Consider the following 13,973-nt stretch of genomic DNA (forward strand, 5'->3'; position numbering starts at 1 on the left):
CGGCGAGTGACGTGCAACGACGGGAATATTGAGTTAGCAGCTGCACGAGGAGCGTGGCGAGCGGGAACCTGTGCTGGGAGCAGCCCGTGTATGTGTCGGTTGCTTGGTTGGTTGGTTTGGGGAAGGAGACCAGACAGCGTGGTCATCGGTCTCATCGGATTAGGGAAGGATTGGGAAGGAAGTCGGCCGTGCCCTTTCAGAGGAACCATCCCGGCATTTGCCTGGAGCGATTTAGGGAAATCACGGAAAACCTAAATCAGGATGGCCGGACGCGGGATTGAACCGTCGTCCTCCCGAATGCGAGTCCAGTGTCGTATGTGTCGGAAAACGGCTTGGCCGAACCTGTAGAAGTCGCGCAGCCTAGTTGTAGCTGAGAGCCGTTGTTTGGAAACTTGTAATTTGGATGGTAGCTCCCCTTCAGCATGCAAGAGCGCTTCGGTTGCGTAATATTGGTGTTAACCGTAGGAGATCTACGGTTAAAACAACGGTTGGAGGTCTGTACAGCCATTACTATACTGTCTTTGATCCCTGGTTTCATTTCCACGCGAATACTGGATAGCGCCACGTGAAGCTGAGTAACTTTATTATTGAGTATTTGCTGATCTGTATGTTTTAGTTGCTCGTATTGCCAAATTGTAATACAGTCTCCCCTTGCGGGGCGTCATTAGTTTCACTGTTTCGTAACTAGTAATTTGTTTGGTTTAACTGTTCATGTTACAAGGTTCTCACAAAGATTTTGCCGGGGGCGGGGGGGGGGGGGGGGGGTATTACTCTGTACGCGTGTGTGGGACCATTGGTAAGTGATTTACGTTTCAGGTCTGATCACGCCAGTTTAATAATGTGTGTACTATATTGCCAGGAAGTGTGCGCAGAACTGACGTGTGAAATAAAATTAGATTGTAAGATTACGGCTCTGTAGACCCACTGAGGTAACAGTGGATGAATTCTACAGCTCCATATTTGTTCTTGAGTTAAGTAATTGCCTTATGTAATTGAATAGTTGATGTCTCTTACTCTGGCATTCATACGAAGCAGTTTTGTCCCTAAAGATTTTTTGAAATTGTTCGATACTCTAGCACACTAAATGAGCACATTTTAAATTGCGGCACGAGAAAAACTGGTGTGTACAAAACTTGTGATAAGGGCGTCCCGCTGTAATTTGTTGTGCTTCTGCTAAATTGGATTTATCTGTATATTGGTTTTAGGTCTGAATTTCTGTCAGTTTGCTTCTACAAATTTATTTAAGAGCTACTACATGACTTTTAATATAGCTTAAGTTGAAACTTGAAACTGATGTTATAATTGCTGTGGGCTCAAATTTGATACTATTATATCACAGGTATTTTGCCCTTTTATAGTGCAAGCATTATCAATTAAGAGTAAGCCTTGTAATAGTTTGCCTTTAAAAGAAGGAAAAGATAAAAGGGGTAGGTCAATATGTTTTTAATAACATTTGGGTAAGAAGTGTTTGTTAATAAATTTTTTTTAAAGGCTGTCTAAATTTGTTAGGCAGGCACCTTACCACCCCATAATAGCTCCTATCATACCACCAGGAAGGAGATAAATAATCTGTTTTCATCTTACAAGTAGGTGACAGGATTCTGCAAATCATCAGAGTAATGACAGCTTCATAGCTACGAAATAGTTGTGTTGTGTGCATGAGAAGTATTATTGTTGGCAGAAAGGAGTTTTGCTTGAAAAAAAGAAGTTGATTACCTTTATGAATCACATCCAGCTACTTCACAAGTTGAAAATAAATTATGTCTTTAGAATATGAAAAGATACTTGAGATGAGAAACTTAACGACAGCACTCTGAATGCGGATAGGAACTATGTACTGTGAATAGCTTTCAAATTTCTCAGAAGATTGAAATACAGCAATAAAATTGGTTTATAGTCAAAACAGCGTAAGAAGGTCCCTAACAGCTCCCAGCCCTGTCTGCCGCTTTCAACTGCGAAGTAGTAATGGCTGCAGGCGAAGAAAGTAGCTAAGTTCCAGCCCCTCAGTGTTAAAATCACGCTGGGGTGTAGAACATCCTCGTAATTACAACGAAATTGCCTGTTTATTTGCTCCATCCTTCTTAACTCCTATTTCTTCTTCAGAGAAACGTCAACAGTTACCTGCATTGAGGAACGCTAATTTCTATTGCTGCTGTACAAAAATTTGCTTTTCTTGCCAAACATAGCAGAGTTTACAAAGATTCATTTCACTTACATTATAATGTAACTGATTTGCAATCGATTCCTGAAACAATGTATATGAAAGTAGCGACTGAGGATCAAGACAGGTCAATAGTTTATTAAATAATCCAGTATAAAAGAAAGGCGTAATTTTGCTTTTTCGTTATTGCCAAGCCACAGCTATTCCTGTCTCACTAACTGTCAATGACCGTTCTAAAATTACATTACTCTGCTAAAAAATCTGTTGATACTTGTACATCGGTGTAGATTAAGAAGTTTTGCATGGTAGTGAGGAACAACCAGTTCAGTCCGCCTATTTATAACCTTCCAGTAAACGAGCATCACTTATTACTTTCAAGGTCACCCCCTCCACTCCATCCATGACGTATGTCAAGGTGTTCCGTCAAACTGCATTTGTCAAGGTCACCTGTCCCACTCCCTACGACAAGGGAAAAATGACACTCTGCCTTATGCTTTTATCGGTTATTTATTAAGACCCGGATGATTATATAGAGCCCCTTTCAAATTACCACCTTCTCCGTCTCCCTATGTAGCCTCTATATTTACATCACTCTTATAATCACGCTTTCGCAGCCACGAATGTGGTCTCTGCATGCCATGCAGCACGCCTTTGCTGTTGATTGCGACATTGTACATATTATAATGTGAGACCAATCCTCAATTTCGTTATTCCTTTCTAGATTCTCCTGGTCTACCTCTAGCTCATTTGTGTATGTAAACCACCACGAACACCCGTCATTTCATTACTACCGTAAGCATCAAATATACTTTTCGCTTCCTCTGAAGTAACGATATCAGTAGATACAACGTTCTCACGCTCAACCACAGAACATAAAACTATGTCTCTCTTAAACAGATCCTCACTTATTTGCGCCAAATCACTACAAATTTGACTCTGTTAACATCTTCTGATAACTCATAATATTAATTATTTAAAAATCCATTAGACTTGTTGGTATGTTACAGATATTATCACCAATAACTCTGTTAACCTCCACCGATACACCATTACAAATTGCTGCTACTACATCGTTCCACATTACAAGACACAGAATACATGAATTCCAGCACATTCTGATCTAATCCTTTCTCCTTTACAATTTTTCTAATCTCAGATTTCTCCCACATTTTGCATTCTAATGTGCTACCTAACACATTACTTTCACACTCGTCCTTAAAAAACCACTAATAATCCATACTTTCATTAAAAGGCCTCGGTTCACTTCCATCAATAGAAATAAATGCACCAATTCATTCCGCCGAGATATTTAAATCAGTGGCTTCAAACGTAGCAACTCACAGACCTAAAACATCACCCTTACCTCCCTTTAAAAGTAAATCATCGATATCGACCGATACAAAATAGAATTCATCACCAGGTGGAGGGACTATTGCTATACAACCTTTGCCAATACCTTCACATACTTCCGTCGATACACCAAAAAATTCACTTCCAGCTGACGTTACTGCATGTTCGCCGCCTTCAAAGATGGTTTCATCTACTTCCTCCTATATAAAATTATCTACATCACTGCCACCTACTACACTATAATTGTTGCTAATGACTAGTGCCTCATTAGAATTGCTCATACATCCCACCTCCGCCAAGTTCCGATCCACATCTGCGTCTCTTCTTATCACAAAATCTTCCACCAAACACACATTCACTCCATCATTCACTTCCTTTCCACAAAATAAATTCTCCAGACCAATATCATCATTATCGTATCTCTCAACATATTTAATCGTATTTCTTGCGCTTTCTTTAGTGTTGCACCGCTTAAGATTACTCCTCATTTTATTCTTACTTGTACAACCTTCATCTTCAACACTCCTTTGCCGAATTTTTTACATTCATGGAATTTTTAAAATAACGTGTCTTTTTCAACGCCGGTTGATTTCATCACTTCAGATCCTGAGATGTGGCAACCTCTAATTTCCCGTTCTCGTACTCTGGCGTTGTAAGTCGTGAAACTTCTGCCACTCGTTCCCGGTTTTGATTTCCACTGTGAGAATTCCCATTTCCACTTGCAAAATGGCTCTGAGCACTATGAACATCTGAGGTCATCAGTCCCCTAGAACCTAGAACTACTTTAACCTAACTAACCTAAGGACATCACACACATCCATGCCCGAGGCAGGATTCGAACCTGCGACAGAAGCGGTCGCGCGGTTCCAGACTGAAGCGCGTAGAAACGCTCGGCCACAGTGGCCAGCATTTCCACTTCCCTTTGAAAATTATGGCTACGCTGATAACTATTTCTGTCATGACCACTATAATTGTTGTGGATATTACTATTATTCCCGTTCTGGTACCCATTACCCTGACTGCTGTTCCCATGTATGTGGCTTGAATTTCAACGTCTGTTCAAGTTTCTCAATAAAATATAAAGATTCCCCAACGGAATTTGTCGCACTGTGGACAAGATCCAATTGTAAATATTCCGGTAAGCATGTCCTTAGCGTCACAGAAACCCAACATCAACCCATTTCCGTATTTAAAACTTGGTCCATTTAGGAACTCGTTCTGAAGTTGTGTTTGCTTCGTTTCACTGAAGAATGTGTTCAAGAAACAACTCTCAGTCACTTCATAGGTAATAAATAAAGCAGACATTAAATTTACTCATGATTGTGCGTTGCTCTCAAAATGCGTTTCGTGGACTTAATTTTTGCCTCTTCCGACTTTCCTCTCACAAAAACATCTCTACGTGCAGCAATAAAATCAACTGGGTGATATTTCCGATCACGCGCAAAAATTTCGTAGTTTCTGAACTATTCGATGGAACACGTATCACACTAGATGCCTGATTCGCTGCTAAAGCATTTAATTCTGCACGTACATCTTTAATTTCACTATTAACCATCGCTTCCAACGCTTGTCTATTTTTCACCAACTTTTTTTCACAATTTATCACTCTCAGAAAAATTGTTAACAGATTTACCCTCCCTCAAGCGTGTTTTACCTCTGCATTCGATGTTTCACTTCACCGGCCACTTAGTCCAGTATCTTTTCCAACTTTTTCCCGAAATATTGTTCCACTATGTGGACTCTGGTTAACCAGGACACCCTCCTCAGAAGTATTGCCTGCCTCTTTATAGCTTCTAATTTTTAACCAATTATCCCGTCTATATCACATTTAATTTTCTTCACATCAGCTTTTACACTTTCTGCTACACTTCTCTCTACAGAATCTATCTCTTTTTTTATTGTACCCAGTACCCCAATTTTAGAGTTTAAATTTATCAGAATTTCCCTTAATCATGCCACTGGATCCTTCTCAGCCGGCCGGGGTGACCGAGCGGTTGTAGGCGCTACAGTCTGGACCTGCGCGATCGCTACGGTCGCAGGTTCGAATCTTGCCTCGGGCATGGATGTTTGTGCTGTCCTTAGGTTAGTTAGGCTTAAGTAGTTCTAAGTTCGAGCGGACTGATGGCCTCAGAAGTTAAGTTCCATAGTTGGTTGGTTGGTTGGTTGTTTGGGGAAGAAGACCAGACAGCGTGGTCATCGGTTTCTTCGAATTAGAGAAGGATGGGGAAGGAAGTCGGTCGTGCCCTTTCAGAGGAACCATCCGGGCATTTGCCTGAAGTGATTTAGGGAAATCACGGAAAACCTAAATCAGGATGGCCGGACTCGGGATTGAACCGTCGTCCTCCCGAATGCGAGTCCAGTGTCTAACCACTGCGCCACCTCGCTCGGTAAGTTTCATAATGCTCAGAGCCATTTGAACCTTGTCACGATATGTAATAAGATTCACAGCAGATTAAGCAATTTATATCTCTACGTTTGGCGTTAGAAATGTTCCTTTCTGGGATAAAACTAATTTCGCAAATGCATAGAATGCAAGGAGTTGGTGGAAATCGATATACAAATATTGTTTTTGTGGTCTTGAGTCAGAAGACTGGTTTGATGCAGCTCTCCTTGCTACTCCATCCTGTGCGAGCCTCTTTATCTTCGAATCACTACTGCAGCGTAAATCCTTTCATATCTGATTAATGTATTTCTCTCCTGATATTCCTCTACGATTTTTACCTCTCACATTTCCTTCCGTTAGTAAATTGGTAATCCCTTGATATGATATCAACCGACCCATTCTTCCAGTTAGACTGTGCCACAAATTTCTTCTCTCTCCAATTCTATTCAGTACTTTCTCAATAGTTACCCAATTAACCTTAAAAAGTCTTCTGTAACACCACATTTTAAAGCTTCTCTTTATCTGACCAGTAGTTGTTTACCTCCTGGCATCGAACTTCACCAATTCTCACAATATTCAAATCTAACCTACCCATTGTCCTTTTTAAATTTTCTAATCTAATGAATCCAACATTACACGCTCCTATCCGTAGAACGGTAGTTCGGTTTCTGATGACGTCGACAAACTCCTAATTGTACCCAAATGTGTGCCACCATAATTCTAAAATACAAAAGAGCTGCATGCCCTCCAGAAAACTTGCGGCATTAATTTCCTCTTGCTTTCAGCCATTCGCACTTCCATCGCAGCAGTGCCGGTTTGGATGATGTTACAAGACCAGATCAGTCAATCTTCCGGATTGTTGCTTTTGCAACTACTGGAAAGGCTACAGCCCCCCTTCAGGAACCACACGTTTGTCTGGCCTCTCAACAGATACCCCCGTATTGTGGTTGCACCTACGGTAGGACTATCTGTATCACTAAGGAACGCAAGCCTCCCCACCAATGACAAGGTTCATGGTTCATTGGGGGAGAGCGGAAGGAATAGTTAAACATGCAGCGATATTCGATTTCAGAAATGTAGAGTAACCAACCTGTGTATATTCGATTTCAGAAATGTAGAGTCACCAACCTGTGTGTATATGTGCACCGAAGAATCGTTTACCTAACGACGATTTTATGTAAATATCATACATTTCCCGTGAGGCAATACTGATCCTACGACTTATCTTAGAAGCTAGATTAAGGAAAGGCAAACCTACGTTTCTATCATTTGTAGACTTAGAGAAAGCTTTTGACAATGTTGACTGGAATACTCTCTTTCAAAATCGGAAGTTGGCAGGGGTAAAATACAGGGAGCGAAAGGCTATTTACAATTCGTACAGAAACCAGATGGCAGTTATAAGAGTCGAGGGACATGAAAGGGAAGCAGGGGTTGGGAAGGGAGTGAGACAGGGTTGAAGCCTATCCCCGATGTTATTCAATCTTTATATTGAGCAAGCAGTTAAGGAAACAAAAGAAAAATTCGGAGTAGGTATTAAAAATCCAGGTTCGCCGATGACATTGTAATTCTGTCAGACACAGTAAAGGACTTGGAAGAGCAGTTGAACGGAATGGACAGTGTCATGAAAGGAGGGTATAATATGAACATCAACAAAAGCAAAACGAGGATAATGGAATGTAGTCGAATTAAGTCTGGTGATTCTGAGGGAATTAGATTAGGAAATGAGACACTTAAAGTAGTAAAGGAGTTTTGCTATCTGGGGAGCAAAATAACTGATGATGGTCGAAGTAGAGAGGATATAAAATGTAGACCGGCAATGGCAAGGAAAGCGTTTCTGAAGAAGAGAAATTTGTTAACATCGAGTATAGATTTAAGTGTCAGGAAATCGTTTCTGAAAGTATTTGTATGGAGTGTAGCCATGTATGGAAGTGAATCATGGACGATAAATAGTTTGGACAAGAAGAGAGTAGGTGCTTTCGAAATGTGGTGCTACAGAAGTATGCTGAAGATTAGATGGGTAGATCATATAACTAATGAGGAGGTACTGAATAGGATTGGGGAGAAGAGAAGTTTGTGGCACAACTTGACTAGAAGAAGGGATAGGTTGGTAGGACATGTTCTGAGGCATCAAGGGATCAGCAATTTAGTATTGGAAGGCAGCGTGGAGGGTAAAAATCGTAGAGGGGAGCCAAGAGATGAATACACTAAACAGATTCAGAAGGATATAGGTTGCAGTAGGTACTGGGAGATGAAGAAGCACAGGATAGAGTAGCATGGAGAGCTGCATCAAACCAATCTCAGGACTGAAGACCACAACAACAACAACATACATTTCTTGATAATTAAAGGTTACATCTGGTACAACAGCCTTTTATTGGTAACGGTGAATATTTTGTAAACAAAGATTTCTTAATATATTTGCTGAGCCTTATTCTTTTGTCCCTTATGATTTTATTCCTAGGCAGTCCGATTGAGTAACTGGTTACAACAGCTAATTAATGTACTCCACTTGCGCAGTTGTAACAAGCTGCCGTGTTTCCGCCGAGTGAGCCGCTTGTGCAGACGGGATAATCCATTCTGCTGACGACTCGCCGCATGCCGCAACACGGGTATCACACGTTGTGATGAGCCGCTGTAATGTGTAGTAATGCTTCCCTGTCGAGGGGCAGCAGCTGCGCCGCGCTGTCAGTGGCGCCCGCAGGAATCGTCAATCGTGTCCAGAGTTGCCCGCACAGTGTAATGCGGCCGATGACTACCGGTCCCAAGCCGCGCGTAATAAGCCTCCACTGATAGCTTTAGGGAAGCGGGCTGCTATACATCTGGAAATGCCCATGTTTCGCAGATCAGATTAAGCTCTCTATCTGATAACGTAGTTTAGAACCTGCATCGCCGAGCATTCTGGCCATTTGTCCTGGTATAAGCTAATGTAACTTATTTCAAAGATCTCTCCCATGTTATTCAATCAATAAAGGAAACCAAGATGATATTCGGAGTAGGAATTAAAGTTCAGGACGAACTTGCAACTTTACCAATGATTTTGTCATTCTGTAAGAGACAGTTAAGGATGTCGAAGGTTCATTGGAAGGAAAGGTTAATACGATGCATTGTACTCGAACATTATGAATCACCTTGATGAAAATGACCTATTGATACACAACCGCCGGAAGGTGTGGCCGAGCGTTTCTAGGCGCGACGGTCTGGAACCGCGCGACCGCTACGGTCGCAGGTTCGAGTCCTGCGTCGGGCAGGGATGTGTGTGATGTCCTTAGGTTAGTTAGGTTCAAGTAGTTCTAAGTTCTAAGGGACTGACCTCAGATGTTAAGTCCCATAGTGCTCAGAGCCATTTGAACCTTTTTTTTTATACACAACCAACACGGATGCAGAAAATATCGTTCTTGTGCAACACAGCTCGCTCTTTATTCCAATGAAGTAATGAGTGCTGTCGACAAGGGATCTCATATCGATTCCATATTCCTAGATTTCCAGAAGTCTTTTGATACTATTCCTCACAAGCGACTATTAATCAAATTGCGTACATATGGAGTATCGTCTCAGTTGTGTAACTGCATTCGTGATTTCCTCTCAGAAAAGTCACAGTTCGTAGTGATAGACGGTAAATCATTGAGTAGAACAGAAGTGATATCTGGCGTTCCACAAGGAAGTGTCATACGCCCTCTGCTGTTCCTTATTTACATATATGATCTAGGTGATAATCTGAGCAGCCTCCTTAGATTGTTTGCAGATGACACTGTAATTTACCGTCTATTAAAATCATCAGACGATCAATTCCAATTACAAAATGATCTAGAGAGAAATTCTGTATGGTGCGAAAAGAAGCAGTTGGCACTAAACAAAGAAAAATGCGAGGTCATCCACATGGGTACTAAAAGAAATCCGATAAATTTTGGCTATACGATAAATCGCACAAATCTAAGAACTGTCAATTCGACTAAATACCTAGGAATACAATTACGAGCAACTTAAATTGGAAAGACCACATAGATAATATTGTGGGGAAGGCGAAAGAAAGATTGCGCTTTGTTGGCAGAACATTTAGAAGAAGCGACAAACCCACTAAAGAGACAGCCTACGTTACAGTTGTCCGCCCTCTGCTGGAATACTGCTGCGCGGTATTGGATCCTTACCAGGTAGGATTGACGGAGGACATCGAAAAAGTGCAAAGAAGGGCATCACGTTTCGTGTTATCGCGCAGTATGGGTGAGAGTGTCACTGATATGATACGCGAGTTGGTGTGGCAGTCACTGAAACAAAGGCGGTTTTCCTTGCGGCGAAATCTGTTTATGAAATTTCAAAAGCCAACTTTCTCTTCCGGATACGAAAATATTTGGTTGACTTCCACCTACGTAAGGAGGAATGATCATCATAACAAAATAAGAGAATTCAGAGCTCGAACGGAAAGATTTAGGTGTTCCTTTTTTCCGCGCGCCATTCGAGAGTGGAATGGTAGAGAAGAAGTATAAAAATGGTTGGATGAAACCTCCGCCAGGCACTTAAGTGTGAATTGCAGAGTAACCATGTAGATGTTGATGTAGATATTTCAGTGCCTTTGTTGTTAAGAAGGATGCAATGATCCTTCGGTAATCCATGCATGTGTCCGAAGAGATATGCAGTGTGGCGGCTACATCCGTTCCGAAAGACGTTAAATGTATTCGCAGTTGATGATACAAATCACCATCAGCTGTTTAAGAGAATGGCGACAATGAAACTTGTTACGGACCTTGACTCCAAATCCGATATACTGCTTTCTACCAGAGGTTATCTTAACCGCTTTGGCTATTCGTGCACGTCTCACGACTGGACCCAAACTTTCATATGTCGTAGTTCCTGTGTCTCAGTCTGTAATCTTACACACATTATGTGATTCACGTACAGGGGAAGATGTTTTATTTGAAACACACTGCCTGTTGTCGGTGGATAAATACGATGTTGCAGTTCCTATGTTGTTAAGAAGAACGTGCATACATGTCCGTGCATACATGTCCGAAACAACAGGCACTCCGGGACTACAGCCGTTATTTGGTCTGGCCATTAGTCGTGCCGGATAACCAAAGCGTTAAGGCGACCGCTCGCGTAAAACGGGAAACGCGGGTTCGAGTTCCAGTCCGTCCAAATTTTCGTAGTCGCCATTCCCGTATACTGCTGACGTTGTTCCTATTCATAACTGCGAATACATTTCTTGGGAGGAAGTGCGAATCAAATCAGTCGTTGCCGAGGGAATTAGATTAGACACCAAAGTAACTGATGACGGCCGAAGTAGGTGGGTGCAAAATGCATACTATCGATTGCAAGAAATACATATCTTCAAAACGGAGAAATGTTAACATCGAATAGAAGTTCAAGTATTAGGCTGTCATTTCTAAGCGTATTTGTCTGGTGTGTATCTTTGTTCGAAAGTGAAATGTAGATGACAAACTGTTCAGTTAAGAAGATTACTAAAGATTTTTGAACGTTGCATTGCTGAGGGATCCTGAAGCTTAGGCGAGTAGATACAGTAACCAATAGGGAGTTACTGAGTCAACTTGGAAAGAAAAGGAAATGATGATACAACCCGATTAAAAGAAGAGGTCTGTTTGTTTCTGAGAAATTAAGGAATCGTCAGTTTCATAATTGATGGAAGGGTGATGAGTAAAAACTATAGAGAGAAACCTGGGCTCGACTACGGTGAGCAGGTTCAAATGGATGTAGGCTGTCGGCGGCTTGCACAGGATAAGGCAATATTGGGGACTCAGTCCGCAGACCGTAACAACAACAACAACAGGTCATCTCCCCCAGAAACGTCGAACACAGAAGGTAGAATGGTTAGTTAGGGTTTAGCGTTCTGCTGTCGATGGGGCGATTAGAGGCGGAAAAGGATCTCGGATTGTAGATAAGGTTGGGGGTTGGGTTGTTTTGGGGAGGAGGAGACCAGACAGCGAGGTCATCAGTCTCATCAGATTAGGGTAGGACGGGGAAGGAAGTCGGCCGTGACCTTTCAAAGGAACCATCCTGGAATTTGCCTGGAACGATTTAGGGTTCAAAATGGTTTAAATGGCTCTGAGCACTATGGGACTTAACATCTGTGGTCATCAGTCCCCTAGAACTTAGAACTACTTAAACCTAACTAACCTAAGGACATCACACACATCCATGCCCGAGGCAGGATTCGAACCTGCGACCGTAGCAGTCGCGCGGTTCCGGACTGAGCGCCGAGAACCGCTAGACCACCGCGGCCGGCTAATTTAGAGAAATCACGGGAAACCTAAATCAGGATGGCCGGACGCGGGATTGAACCGTCGTCCTCCGGAACGCGATTCTAGTGTGCTAGCCACTGCGCCACCTCCCTTGGTGGAAAAAAAGGTAAATCGGCTGTTTCGCCTTCACTGGAGACCTTTAGGTAAGGTCTACATACAAATTCCCGTACTGGTGTTTCAATGTAATTCCTGGTGAACATATTATGCAGTGGCTTAAAAACTGTGGAGCCTTCTTTGGTAATAAACGTCACGGGGTCGAGCGACATCTGAACAACATATATTTGCTAACCAAATACGGCCAAGCATTGACTGGTAAAAGGATATTAAGCGTGTAATACATTTCTCTTTAGTAACTCATCTGTGCTATGGACGTAGCTGTTACTAGGAATTAACTTCAGTCTTCGTGTTCAAGTGCTGCTGTTTGTGTAGTGCTCTTTCTAGTTTTACTTCCATGCTTAAGCAAGGTGTTTCGAAATCAACAAGCGGATCTTAAAAATTCTATTTATTGACAAAAATATTCTTCAAAACGGACAAAGAGCCAAATTCTCCTAACCCTACATTGGCTTTGCTTATTTTAAATAAAGATTGTGCCTACGGACGATATTTAGGCTGCATCAAAAGTTCGTCATGCTCTTTATGGAAGACTTATTCATCGCTGTAAGAGATTCCTGCTGTTATTTTGTATTGTAATTCTCTTTTTTCACGAATTAAGGAGAGGGCACTAATGTATTACTTCACGTACATTTATTAGAAACATTTCGCATGTAGATCTTGGAAGCCCAGAATGTAGGTCAGTGCCCCTGTGTACGGTGCTTCCTAGCCCATTTTAAGTCACTGCATAGTTGAGAAACTATCGAAGCTTGTTGTGTAAGTGGGACGGGTTCCATCCTGTTGGTATATAAACTCGGTTGAGTATTCCTTAAGTTGAAGGAAAAATCAAGTCTGTTGTCTTCATAACAGAATGCGCCGTACACATTTTCGTAAGAAATGACAGAAAATACGTTCGCCTTAGGTAAGTCATATTCATTGCTGACGGTTCCATGATGGAACGCAAGTCTCCTTATCGTCACGTGATGTCAATTACCTTTATCGCTAACATGAAATATTGCTTCATTAGTGGAGAAAGATTTTTCGTATCATTAGCAGAACAAAAGTCGTCTTAGCGTTCACCAGAAAGGCTCATGGTGAAACTTCAAGTTCTCTAGTTGCACACTCAGACATTTGTATGCTCTGACCAAAAACATTCGTGAAGACTCCCACTCTTTCGTGGGAAGTGGGGAGAAAATTGGGGCTCTTAATTTTACACGAACATCATGTCTTTTGAAACTGGCGATACCAACGACGATGTGTTAAAAATACCCGTATTATATGAGTAATTGTGCGATCAAACCGTACTGTAAAGATTCATATATATTTTACTGCGGTGGCTGGCAGCTTCTACCGGATATGGGGCGGAAATCATTAAAAGAAGGGCGTTTTCGTTGCGACGGAATCTTCTCACGAAATTCCAATCACCAACTTTCTCCTCCGAATGCGAAAATATTTTGTTGACACCCACCTACATAGGGAGGAACGATCACCACGATAAAATAAGGGAAATCAGAGGTCGTACGGAATGATATAGTGTTCATTCTCTCCGCGCGCTTTTAGAGATTGGAATAATAGAGAATTGTGAAGGTGATTCGATGAACCCTCTGCCAGGCACTTAAATGTGATTTCTAGAGTATCCATGTCGATGTAGATGTAGATATAGATATGCTAGTGGACTGATTAAGTGATTCATAAAATTATTTCCATCAGTATAGATATTTATTTATAGCAAGCAAGT

The sequence above is a fragment of the Schistocerca piceifrons genome, chromosome 8 (assembly GCF_021461385.2).
Source record: "Schistocerca piceifrons isolate TAMUIC-IGC-003096 chromosome 8, iqSchPice1.1, whole genome shotgun sequence".
Lineage (NCBI taxonomy): Eukaryota > Metazoa > Arthropoda > Insecta > Orthoptera > Acrididae > Schistocerca > Schistocerca piceifrons.